The sequence below is a fragment of the Panthera onca genome, chromosome C2 (genome assembly GCF_046562875.1).
Source record: "Panthera onca isolate mPanOnc1 chromosome C2, mPanOnc1 haplotype 2, whole genome shotgun sequence".
NCBI classification, from domain to species: Eukaryota; Metazoa; Chordata; class Mammalia; order Carnivora; family Felidae; genus Panthera; species Panthera onca.
In genome coordinates this window covers 37,448,835-37,462,767 of record NC_138347.1, presented here as the reverse complement: position 1 = coordinate 37,462,767, position 13,933 = coordinate 37,448,835, and the positions used below count along the sequence as shown (strand labels likewise).

Here is a 13,933-nt window from a genome sequence, read left to right as displayed (position 1 = left end):
TGATTGTATGAGAAGTTTCTTATCACACATAATTGACATAATTATTGGCTTGAAAGAGGGAAAGTGTGATTTTTTCTGTTTTTTTTAAAAATAAATGAATAGAGAGACAGTAATAAGTGCTATAAGTAAAATAAAATTGTTCAGTACCTATTTTATAGTTTTTCAGGACTCAGATTGCAGAATATAGTCTTGAGACTGTGTTTGTTTATGGCAGGTCACTGCCACATGGAACAGGTGTTTTACAGTACAAACTAACCATTTGACATTGACAATGAAATGTTGAAAATGCTGTTTACCTTGTTTCTACACACCATATTGTGAACTGAGATACAAGAAGTTGTTCTAATTTGCAGAATTACTCTAATGATATTTTTGATGCCCAGTTCACCATCTAACTATCATTTTTTACTTTTCATCTGACTGGAAAAATCAAGGAAAATTTTAGTGAAATTTATGTAGCATGTATCTAGAAATGTTCTTTAGTTTGTAGAGTCCCATGTCAATATTGGGAATGTGCACTTGCTTACTAATGTATGCAAATCTATTACATATGGTTTAAAAATTGTTGAAACTAGATTAAATTTGCAAAATTTTGAAGTCATTATAATTTTTATCTTTAGCACCACATGTCCCCTAGAATTTCTTTTTTCTTTAAGCTTTACTATCATTTTATGATTTTGTCCTTGAAGAAAACCAAGCCATTTGTAATGTCAAAGTGTCTCTTGTTGGGGGAAAAATATACTCCAAATATGCATGTTCTTCAGTCTTTGCTACTACTCTTTGAACCTCTGTTCCTCTGGCCTACATTATTGCAAAAGATGTGTCTCCATCTATGTCTCCATATCCTATCTCTCTAACACTAGTATTTCATCTCCAGGTAAAAAAATATATAGTTATGACTCAAGTGTAGTATATCGTCAAAAGTACATAATATATAACTAGTTTCCTCTAACATTTTCTTATATTGCTTTTTATTTTTGTGTAATAATTTTCATTCCTATTCCCATCTCATTTTTTCTCTTCTTAATTACTTTTGTTATTGATGCTGATATCAGACGACAGTTATTAGAAGATGATGAATGTTAGATTTTTTTCAGTGTAACATTTTATTAATGAACATATTAATTGGATATTATTCAGAATTTGCACTGAAAATTTCCTATCTACAAAATGACCCACGTGAAGATAAAGTAACTTTAATTTTTTATTAGTTTTTTAACGTTTATTATTTTAAGAGAGAGAGAGAGAGCAAGCAGGAGAGGGGCAGAGAGAGAAGGAGACACAGAATCCAAAGCAGGCTCCAGGCTCTGAGCTGTCAGCACAGAGCCCAATGCAGGGCTCGAACCCACAGACCATGAGATCATGACCTGAGCCAAAGTCAGCCGCTTAACTGACTGAGCCACCCAGGCACCCTTAAAGTAAGTTTAATTTTTGACAGTATACAAATTTTTTTAATTGGCAAGTCTTTATTACTAACTTGAAGAATTTATAATTTTAATATATACTCTACCTCATATCATCTTTGCTTTGTATTTTTTTTTAAAAAACAGACTATGATATTCAGTTTTTATTCATAAACTCTACCATTTCTTCTGGCATTACTTATATCTTTGTCTCATGAGTTATATACTCTTATAGTAAATCAGTGGATTTTAAAGGAGCCAAAAAGCATTTTTTAATTCACTAGCATTTATAAAGACCATGATGCTCATGTTGAAATGCTAAATACCATGTTTCCATAGCTGAAATGTCAAAACCTTATTGTTTTACCATGTGCTCTAATTCACTTTTCTTCATGTTTTCCTGATTCTATTAAAATGCAATATAAAATGTGACTTTATTAGAACATCTCATATATTGAATATGTTTTTGCTGAGGCTTAGTTATGCTAACTTTTCTCTTCATCATTAACTTACTGTGTCTTTGTAAAGCAGGACACAGTTTTAGTTTTCAATAAAATATTTGAAGGAAATACACCAAACGTAAGCAATTTGTGCATATATTAAAATCTTGCATATTAAACATTCTGATTGTATTATTTTAGCTATTTTTTTTATAATGTGTTCCGGATACTCCTTATAAAAATAGTTCCTAAATTGGTGGCTTTTCATTATACAAATAAAGCCATTACAGGGGCACCTGGGTGGCTCAGTTAGTGAAGCCTCTGACTCTTGGTTTTGGCTCAGGTCTTGATCTCATGACTCATGAGTTCGAGCCTCATATTGGACTCTGTGCTGACAGTGCGACCTTGTTTGGGATTCTCTGTCTCTTTCTCTGTCTCTGTCTTTCTGCCTTTCCCACTCATGTGCTCTCTCTCTCTCTCTCTCTCTCTCTCTCTCTCTCTGTCAAAAATAAATAAATAAACATTAAAAAATAAAACCATTACAGAGACAAGTCTTTTTAATTTCATATTTATTAAAATGGAAGAGATATTATAAGATGTGGATAAGAGGATGGGAGGTAAGGCAAAAAGAGCTATTCAAAAAGTAGAGGTCATCCTTTTGCAATATTTACTATTTAAGTGAGAAAGTTTGTAATACCAATTACAAGACAGTGTTGACTGGCATTGCTTATTGCTAAGTATATACTGTGTTAGTCAGGATTGTCTTGCTGGAATAAACATGTTAGTGGAATCCAAGAATTTTATTTCTAGCTCATGCAAATCCATTGCAGATATCTTTGATCAGGTGTATGGTAGACAACCTTATTCTAAGCATTGATCTCAAATCTAGGCTCTTTCCCTCATGGGACTTCTTTCTCTCAGTCCTTCATATCTAGTAGTATTAGTAGGAGAACACATGAGAGAGGGTAAGAGATATTATATGGTGTAGCATGGGAGTGGCACAAATTAATTTCACCAGCATACTTCTGGGAAGAAATCATGCCATATCTCATCTATAAACATGGGAACTGAGAAAGGTAGTTATTTTGCTTACCCAAATTAAAAATGGAAAAATTTTTGAAACCATATTGTGGAAGGGGTATTTGCATCCAGGGACACTTTGCTAAGAAATACCCCCTTAATCCCCAATAGACCCAAATAGATTGATGTAAACAGTTATTTAAAATAGTTGTTACTAAGGAACTTGGGCAATGTGTCAATTTATTCTTTCCATATCTCTCATATCTCATGGAACTGTCCTGCCAGCCATCTCAAGATGGCTGCCCACAGGGGCCAGCATACTTCCTCAAGGCAGTGGCACCTGGGGATGGCCACAGATACCATGTCTCAGGAGGCGGTAACAGTGAAATTTGGCCCCAGTTTCTTCTGCTCTGTTCCAGCCATGCAGGAGAGTGGTGCACCCCCCATGTCACAGGCCCAGTACATCAAGGCATCTTACCTTAGCTCAGTGTATATCACTTTGAGAGGATTGAGGAAATAGCCTTCAAGAAAGGCCACTCCACTTAGGATATTTGATGCTTACTCTGGAATGAGCTGATGAAGACCAGGCTTTCAGTTTGGATGTAACACAAATCAGGGAAAGACAGCGATCACAATGAATGATAGAACCAGGATTCATAGAAGTCTTGGCATAGCTGGAGCAATGGAAAGCTCTAACAAGGTGAAATTTAATGAAGATAAACCAACTCTTCACATATGCCCTCTATATAACAGCAGATTGTACAAAAAAAAAAAGAGATTTAGTTCACAATGTGCTATAGCCATCTCATGGTGATTATGCCATAAACTCTGTGACCTATGTAAATATAAGATGAGGACAAGGAGAGGTGGGGATGCTGATAGTCCTGCCTTATTCTACATCGGTCAGCCTACCTCTGGAGAATGCAGACAGAAGTTGGAACCATACCACTGAGCCAAATTTGGAAGACTGGGATTTTTTTTTTGAAGAAAAGATACAGGGAACATGAACTTTCTTGAAATATTTGGGTAGTTGTGATATGAAAAAGGTATTAATAGACTTGCTTTGGGTGGAAGTTAAAGGAAGGTAAGTTTATGCTAACCTGAAAGAACTTTAAAACTTTATAAGTTTAAAACCTTGAGCTTACTGGTGATGAAATAAGCTAATTCAGAGAGCATAAGCTGCTCATCATTAAGTGTCCAAATAGGACATTGCAAAGGAAATTCACACATTAGAGGAGGTGTTGGACGAGATGAATTTCAGGGCTGCAAGTAGCCCTGAAAGTCCATGATTCATTGATTCAGATATAACTTACCGGGGCCCTCATTTAAACCAGATTTCTTCCGCTGCTCCATCATTAGGTGACAGGACTAATTTAGTTCCAAAAACATTATCTAAAACTCATAGTGTATGACATCTTGTACTAGATTTTGGAAGTACAGATATAGTCCCTAATTGGAGCTAACTTGAGAAACGTGCAAGCTGATAACATCACTGTAGAATAGAATACTAGTGTGAGGGGGGAGAAAGGAGGATCAGGAAGAGGATAACAAGATAGGCTCACCTAGGAAGGAATATTTGACCTGGGTTTATATGGTGAATGACATCAAATGACAAGAAAACATACTTGCATTAAGAATTGGAGATTTAGGGGCACCTGTGTGTCTCAGTTGGTTAAGCGGCCGACTTCGCTCAGGTCATGATCTTGCGGTCCGTGGGTTCGAGCCCCGCGTCGGGCTATGTGCTGACAGCACAGAGCCTGGACCCTGTTTCAGATTCTGTGTCTCCCTCTCTCTGACCCTCCCCTGTTCATGCTCTGTCTCTCCCTGTCTCAAAAATAAATAAAACGTTAAAAAAAATTATAAAAAAAAAAAAGAATTGGAGATTTAATTTATGGAGACACACTGGATTCAGTGAAATCTAGCCACATATGCTTCAGCTTTTCTACTTCCATCTCAACTTTGACTCCTGGATTGTAAAACAATGATGCAGCTATGGCTCAAAAAAATTCCAAAAATGCTGTTCATGAGTTAGCCATTCTGAAGCAGAGAAGTAGACTACAGCATATTAGAAAACAGTACTGGCTCTCTGTTGTTTTTTTTTTTTTTTAAAAACCATCAGATTCACTTTGTCCCAGTGTTTCTCAAGCAGTATGTTTGACTAGCAGTTGCTTCAGACTGTAAGATTGTTCTCTTAGAGAAAGCTTTCTTTTCTCAGTATTACCTCAAACATTTTTGGAAAAGAAAATTTCATTTGTTTTCCAGGTTTGCTGGTTGAAAACATTGTAGAATACTGAGGAAGCCCACGCTGGTTAGAGATCTGACTTGGAGCATATCCATTCCACATTCTCTTCTACTTCCTCAATTTTGCATGACAGTAGCTCTCACCTTATTCATAATTCAAAAACAATTATTAGGTGCTTTCTTGTTCCTAGAGATAAGTAGTAAGATAAATAGACATAACCCCTGACTGCTTACAAAGCAAGACTATTAAAATCTGTGTAGTATAGTAGTGAGTGTACATAAATGGATTAGTAGAGTAGAAGTGATGAATGGAGATATAAAGCAATAGGGAAATGAAGGATTATTCAATAACTAATTTTCTAGCAAATGGTTTCTGGCTAACCATTTGGAGAAAAATAAAATGAGACTCACTTTATAATATACTCCAAAATAATTCTTATATGGATTAAAGTTTAAATTGTGTAAAGGAAAAGCACACAATATCAGGATGGAGAAAGACTGCTAATTATTAAATTGTTAAATGGGTAAAGTAAATAAAAGAAAATATGGACATACTTAATCACATAAATGTCAATACTGAAAAGTTCAACAGGTAAACTGGGAAAGTATATTTGCAAAAATATGTGCAAAATAAAAGGGAAGATAGTTCTTCATAATAAAATGAACAATAATGAAGGGAAATCACAAAATACATAAAAATCTTCAAAAGTTAAAAATGTCCGATCTCATTAATAATGGAAAATGGGGGGGGGGGGAGTGATTATGTCATCTCTTATATTAATAAGGTCCTTTTGTTTTTGCATTTATTTTCATGGGTAGTGTGTGGAGTTGTTCACAGGGGGATGAAACTCTCATTTTAATATTATTTTGGTTGGAGAAGAAATTAATGTATATTTCTTGGTGGACATTTGGTAGTATTTATCAAGAATCTTTTTTTTTAGCTTTATTTTTTTTAATTTACATGAAAATTAGCATATAGTGCAATAATGATTTCAGGAGTAGATTCCTTAATGCCCCTTACCCATTTAGCCCATCCCCCCTCCCATAAACCCTCCAGTAACCCTCTGTTTATTCTCCATATTTAAGAATCTCTTTTGTCCACCTCCCTGTTTTTCTATTATTTTTGTTTCCCTTCCCTTATGTTCATCTGTTTTGTCTCTTAAAGTCCTCATATGAGTGAAGTCATATGATTTTTGTCTTTCTCTGACTAATTTCGTTTAGCATAATACTCTCCAGTTCCATCCACATACTTACAAGATTTCATTCTTTTTGATTGCTGAGTAATATATATATATATATATATATATATATATATATATATATACCACATCTTCTTTATCCATTCATCCATAAATGGACATTTGGGCTCTTTCCATTCTTTGGCTATTATTGATAGTGCTGCTATAAACATCGGGGTGCATATGTCCCTTCGAAACAGCATACCTGTATCCCTTGGATAAATACCTAGTAGTGCAATTGCTGGGTCGTAGGGTAGTTCTATTTTTAATTTTTTGAGGAACCTCCATACCGTTTTCCAGAGTGGCTGCACCAGCTTTCAATCCCACCAACAATGCAACAGAGATCCTCCTTCTCCGCATCCTCGCCAGCATCTGTTATTGCCTGAGTTGTTAATGTTAGCCATTCTGACAGGTGTAACATAGTATCACATTGTGGTTTTGATTTGTATTTCCCTGATGATGAGTGATGTTGAGCATTTTTTCATGTATCAGTTGGCCATCTCAGTGTCTTCTTTGGAGAAGTGTCTATTCATGTCTTTTGCCCATTTCTTCACTGGATTATTTGTTTTTTGGGTGTTGAGTTTGAGCAGTTGTTTATAGATTTTTGATACTAACCCTTTATCTGATATGTCATTTGCAACTATATTCTCCCAAACTGTCGATTGCCTTTTAGTTTTGCTGATTGTTTCTTTTGCTGTGCAGAAGCTTTTTATTTTGATGAGGTCCCAGTAGTTCATTTTTGTTTTTGTTTCCCTTGCCTCCAGAGATGTGTTGAGTAAGAAGTTGCTGCGGCCAAAATCAAAGAGGTTTTTGCCCACTTCCTCCTTGAGGATTTTGATGGCTTCCTGTCTTACATTTAGGTCTTTCATCCATTTTGAGTTTGTTTCCACGTATGGTGTAAGAAAGTGGTCCAGGTTCATTCTTCTGCATGTCACTGTCCAGTTTTCCCAGCACCACTTGCTAAAGAGACTGTCTTTATTCCATTGGATATTCTTTCCTACTTTGTCAAAGATTAGTTGCCCTTACATTAGTGGGTCCATTTCTGGGTTCTCTATTCTGTTCCATTGACCTGAGTGTCTGTTCTTGTACCAGTACCATACTGTCTTGATGATTACAGCTTTGTAGTATAGCTTGAAGTCTGGGATTGTGATGCCTCCTGCTTTGGTTTTATTTTTCAAGATTGCTTTGGCTATTCGGGGTCTTTTCTGGTTCCAAACAAATTTTAGGATTATTTGTTCTAGCTCTGTGAAGAATGCTGGTGTTATTTTGATAGGGATTGCATTGAATATGTAGATTGCTTTGGCTAGTATTGACATTTTAACAATATTTGTTCTTCCTATCCAGGATCATGGAATTTTTCAATTTTTTTTTTGTGTCTTCTTCAATTTCTTTCATAAGCTTTCTATAGTTTCCAGTGTATAGATTTTTCACCTCTTTGGTCAGATTTATTCCTAGGTATTTTATGGCTTTTGGTGCAATTGTAAATGGGATCCATTCCTTGATTTCTCTTTCTGTCTCTTCATTGTTGGTAGATAGGGATACAACCGATATCTGTGCATTGATTTTATATCCTGCAACTTTGCTGAATTCATGGATAGGTTCTAGCAGTTTTTTGGTGAAATCTTTGGGGTTTTCCATATAGAGTATCGTGTCATCTGCAAAGAGTGAAAGTTTGACCTCCTCGTGGCTGATTTGGATGCGTTTTAATTCTTTGTGTTGTCTGATTGCTGAGGCTAAGACTTCCAATACTATGTTGAATAACAGTGGCAAGAGTGGACATCCCTGTCTTGTTCCTGACCTTAAAGGGGAAAGCTCTCAGTTTTTCCCCATTGAGGATGATATTAGCATTGGGTTATTCATATGTGGCTTTTATGATCTCGAGGTATAGTCCTTCTATCCCTACTTTCATGAGAGTTTTTATCAAGAAAAGATGTTGTATTTTGTCAAATGCTTTCTCTACATCTATTGAGAGGATCGTATGGTTCTTGGCCTTTCTTTTATTAATGTGATGAATTATGTCAATTGTTTTGCAGATATTGAACCAGCCCTGTATCTCAGGCATAAATCCCACTTGGTCATGGTGGATAATTTTTTAACGTATTGTTGGATCCGGTTGGCTAATATCTTGTTGAGGATTTTTGCATCCATGTTCATCAGGGTAATTGGTCTATAGTTCTCCTTGTTAGTGGGGTCTCTGTCTGGTTTTGGAATCAAGGTAATGCTGGCCTCATACAAAGAGTTTGGAAGTTTTCCTTCCATTTCTGTTTGTTAGAACAGCTTCAAGAGAATAGGTGTTAACTCTTCCTTAAATGTTGGGTAGAATTCCCCTGAAAAGCCATCTGGCCCTGGACTCTTGTTTTTGGGAGATTTTTGATTACTAATTACTTACTGGTTATGAGTCTGTTCAAATTTCCTATTTCTTCCTGTTTCAGTTTTGGTATTGTACATGTTTCTAGGAATTTTTCCATTTCTTCCAGATTGCCCATTTTATTGGCATATTATTGTCATAATAGTCTCTTATTATTGTTTTTATTTCTGCTGTGTTGGTTGTGATCTTTTCTCTTTCATTCTTGATTTTATTTATTTGGGTCATTTCCTTTTTCTTTTTCATCAAACTGGCTAGTGGTTTATCGGTTTTGTTAATTCTTTCAAAGAACCAGCTTCTGGTTTCATTGATCTGTTCTACTGTGTTTTTTTTTTTTTTTTGGTTTTGACAGCATTAATTTCTGCTCTGATCTTTATTATTTCCTGTCTTCTGCTGTTTTTGGGTTTTATTTGCTGTTCTTTTTCCAGCTGTGTAAGGCATAAGGTTAGGTTGTGTATCTGAGATCTTTCTTCCTTCTTTAGGAAGGCCTGGATTGCTATATACTTTCCTCTTATGACCGCCTTTGCTATGTCCCAGAGGTTTTGAGTTGTGGTGTTATCATTTTCATTGGTTTCCATATACTTTTTAATTTCCTCTTTAACTTCTTGGTTGGCCCATTCATTCTTTGGTAGAATGTTTTTTAGTCTCCAAGTATTTGTTACCTTTCCAAATGTTTTCTTGTGGTTGATTTCGAGTTTCATAGAGTTGTGGTCTGAAAATATGCACGGTATGATCTCAAACTTTTTGTGCTTGCTGAGGGCTGATTTGTGTCCCAGTATGTGGTCTATTCTGGAGAACGTTCCATGTTCACTAGAGAAGAATGTATATTCTGCTTCTTTAGGATGAAATGTTCTGAATATATCTGCTAAGTCCATCTGGTCCAGTGTGTCATTCAAAGCCATTGTTTCCTTGTTGATTTTTTGATTAGATGATCTGTCCATTGTTGTAAGTGGGGTGTTGAAGTCACCTACTATTTTGGTATTATTATCAATGAGTTTCTTTATGTTTGTGATTGATTTACACATGTGAGTGCTTTCACATTTGGCGCATGAATGTCTCTAGTATTGGAACTCTGTTCTCCCCAATCAGCAGTTGTGTACCCATCTTTCGTCTTTGGGTTCTGTCCTCTCCCTGCTTCCACATTGTCAGTGACCGAGCCCCAGGCAGCACCTCCCTCTTGAGTTTTGTCTCAGATGTGGCTGCCTTCCCTGGGCCCCCACATCTGAGGGACTGCAGCTTTGACCCACTCTGCCCCTCTGCGGATGGTCTCACCAAGCAGTGGCCTGGTGCCGGCTGCACCCAGGAATGCTTGAGGTGCCAGGCTGCACCCAGAAATGCTGCTGCCGATGCCCACAGACTGCAGTTCTCAAGACAGTGTAGCAGCAGCACCTCAGGGATTATGGAAAATCACAACACACATCTGGCACCAGGCTTCACCCCCAATATCCTTGTTCCAGCACCAGTGAATGTGGCCATTCTCTGGGGACTGCTGGGCCCAGGTAGCCTCACAGCCTCTACCCGATGTCCTTCCAGAAGTGGAACTGCTTCTCCTCGTGTGGCTCGAGAACCTCCCAGACCCCACTCTGCTCTTGGGGATTTGCCCTCATGCCAGAGCACTGCCAGGTATTGAGCTATGTAGTTTTAGACTCTAAGCTCCCCCTGTTTACAGTCTTAATGGAATTTAAACCCTCTCCTTTCTCCTTTATCTCTTTTAAGTTCAGTCCTTGTGGCTCTTTCCAATTTTCCACTTTCTCTCCAGCTGCTTTTTGGGGAGGGGTGCTTTTCCTGTATTCTCCCCACCATCTCTGTCCTCTCTCCACACGCAAAAGCACCTCCCTGACCTCTGCGGCTTCTTTCTCTCCAAGTTCACCTTTCCACGCCACATACTTGCTGAATTCTATGGTTCAGGTTGTGCAGATTATTGTGTTAATCCTCAGATCAGTTTTCTAGGAGTGCAGGATGGTTTAATGTTGGTCTTGCTGTATTTTATGGACGCAACACACAAAAAACTTCCATGCTGTTCCGCCATCTTGGCAGAACTCCTACTATCAAGAATCTTTAAAATGTTCAAATTCTTGACTATTAATTCCACTTCTTAGGATTCATAGTATTAAAAAATACTATGTATTTTTTAATTAAAAATTAAAAAATAAAAATTAAAAAGACGTCCATAACATCTATTTCCAGATATTCACTACAGCAAAGTATAATAACAAAAAAGCTATAAACAATTTAAACATTCAACAATATAGGAATTATAAAAATTATCAATTTCAAAATTGTAGCAAAATCATATTCTTAAAAAATCATCTTTGCCTCACTAGTGAAATGGCATCTTCTTACTTTTATAATCTCCTTACTCATTGCTCAGAGTTCATTGAACTCACTTGTAGCTGATTGTCCAAATAAATGCAATCATTGATTCCCTTTTGCATTTCACAAGGATTATTGCTGGTTTTCTATGCTATTGTGTTATTACTGGGTATAGAAGTACTGTTCTATGGCACCAGAGATACTGCAATTAAAAAAAAAAGGACTACTTTTGTCCAGCTCACATTTAGAGAATAAGAAACACCATAAGCAAATAATTTCAGGTAGTAATAAGATTATGAAAAATAAATCATGAGAGATAGGGTAGACAAAATTTGGGGGTGTGTGATATTTTATGTATAGTTTTCAGGCAAAGTCCATAAGCTGACATTTGAGCAGAGAGCTGAAATAAGTGTGGAAATGAGTCATGCTGATCTCTGAGTGATGAATGGTTTAATAGAAGCAGCAGCATTTGCAAAGGTCCTAAGAGAGAACACAGAACAGTGTGGAAACCAGTGAAAGAGGAGTGGTGTGAAACTTTGAAACTTGAAATAGGGTCAGAAATGAGGATCAAGAGAAGTGGGTTGGGGGTGAGGCCTGGATCTGTAGGACCCTGTGATGACATACTAAGAGTTCTGGTGTTTTGTTTTATTTGAATTGTATGGGAAATCATCAGAGTTTTTGATCAGATAAATAACTGTAATTGGCGTATGCTTGCAAAGGAACATTCTGACTATTGTGTAGAAAATAGTTTACAAAGATACACAAGTGGAACCACGGGAATCAGTTAAGAGGGTCTTTCAATAACTTGGGCAAGACATAATGGTTCCTGATAAAAGTCTGGACGTGATGAGAAGCGGTTGAGTTTGGCATATATTGTGAGTTTCAGTGACAGGATTTAGGTAATAGATTAAAGTGTGAACAATAAACAGAAGTCATTGATAATTCCAGGGGTATCTTGAACAACTGTATGAGTGAGTTAACCTTCATCAAAGTAGGCAAGTTTTAAGAATAAGATTTAGGGTGACTCAAAGTCAGTTAAGATTGATTTTGAGTGGGGATTTGGATATTTGGATCTGTAGTTTAAGAACGAAGTCACTTTTGCAAGCATGTATTTGGGAAATTGTCAATAGAGATTCTAAATAGAATCTAAATAGAAAAAGCCATGGGACTAAGATAACTTGGGGAGTAAGTATAATGAAAAACAAAGTCTAAAACCTAAGTCCCAAGGTAATTCAACATTTAGAGTTTAGGTAAAATAGAAAGATTCAGGGGCGCCTGGGTGGCTCAGTAAGTTAAGCATCTGACTCTTGATTTTGGCTCAAGTCATGATCTCACAGTTTGTGAGACTGAGCCTCATGTGGGGCTCTGTGCTGACAGAGAGTACTCTGCTTAGGATTCTCTATCTCCCTCTCTCTCTGCCCCTCCCCTGCTTGTGTGTGTGTGTATGTGTGTGTGCATACGCGTGCAAGTTCTCTCTCTTAAAATAAATAAATAAACATTTTTTAAAAGATTCAGAAATGAAACTGAATAGGAATTGTCCATGAGGCCAAGGACCAGCCAGATACATGTGATCTCCTGTAGTCAAAATGAGGATGGTTCATGACTGTGGGAGTGATCAAGTGTCAAGTTATTGACAGCTTGATAGAGGTAAAGACTTAAGAGTGGCCATTGGATTTGAAAACATAGCAGTCATTTGAGACTTGATAAAATTAATTAAGGGAAAGTCCTGGAAAAAAACTCCAGACTAGAGAGAATGGGAACTGAGAAAGTGTAGACAATAAGGAGAAGCAACTGTTTGGACAATTTTTGATAAGGAAAGCAAAAAACAAAAAACAAAGGAGATAAATCATAGTGGCTAGAGAGGCCTGTTGAAAAAATAAGTGTTTTAAATGAGTATAACATAGCATGTTTCTGTCCTAATGGAGTGGTTCAAAAGAAAGAGGAAAATTGATGACTCAAAAGAAAGAAAGAGATAATCAAGCTTGGCATGTTACCATCTACAATAGCAAGATCACATTTTTTTATTATTTCTGTAAAAAAGGGAATATTTTGATATTTTTCACATTTTGTATCTCTAACATTCAAAGAAGAGAAACAGGCCCGGAGCTTTAATGCTTCCTCTTATCAGTCAAAGATTCCCTGTGAGATAAAGAGCCACAGAAGCATCAACACCCTTAATTACCTGCTCTTCCTTTCAAAAATTACATCTACCCCCATTCTTACTTTCCCTCCTCTTATTTCAGTGAAATAAGTGTCTCTTCTTCTCCCCAAAGGTAATCTCTTTGTTTTGTGGTCTATTCACAAGAGCTAACTCAAATTGTTTTCTTTTCTTTTTTTAAGCAAAGTAGCACTGATAAGGACACACTGAAGACATATTTTATAATGCAAGAACAGAAGAATCTTTTTTTTTTAATTTATTTTTCAGAGAGAGAGAGAGCATACAAGTGGAGGTGGGGCAGAGAGAGAGAGGGAGGGAGTGAGGGAGGGAGGGAGGGAGAGAGAGAGAGAGAGAGAGAGAGAGAGAGAGAGAATCCCAAGCAGGCTCCACACTGTCAGCACAGAGCCTGATGTAGGGCTTGAACATACAGACCACAAGATCATGACCTGAGCCAAAGTTGGATGCTTAACTGATTGAACCATCCAGGCATCCCAAGAATGGATGAATCTATGCAAATTTTTTGCAATGTATCATATGGGCTATAGATAGTAAAATAATGATATTAAAACATGTATAAAGCATGTGTGTGTGCATAAACCATTAAAAAAATAAAATCTGTGCCAATAATATATGTTGTTATTTTTGGAAAATTGTATTTAATTCTTCAAGCAGATTAATTTTACAAAGCAATGTTAGATTATAGGAAAAACCCAACAGTTTTCTTCATATAGTACCAATTATAATTAAAAAGGAGT

The 13,933-nt window shown here is 36.7% G+C and overlaps 1 long non-coding RNA gene across 1 annotated transcript in view; it reads left to right on the top strand.

The window, feature by feature from the left end:
• The window catches only part of LOC144617355 (uncharacterized), a 117,514-nt gene that overhangs the window by 37,703 nt on the left and 65,878 nt on the right, over positions 1-13,933 (top strand). The gene's annotated exons all lie outside the window — the stretch shown is intronic.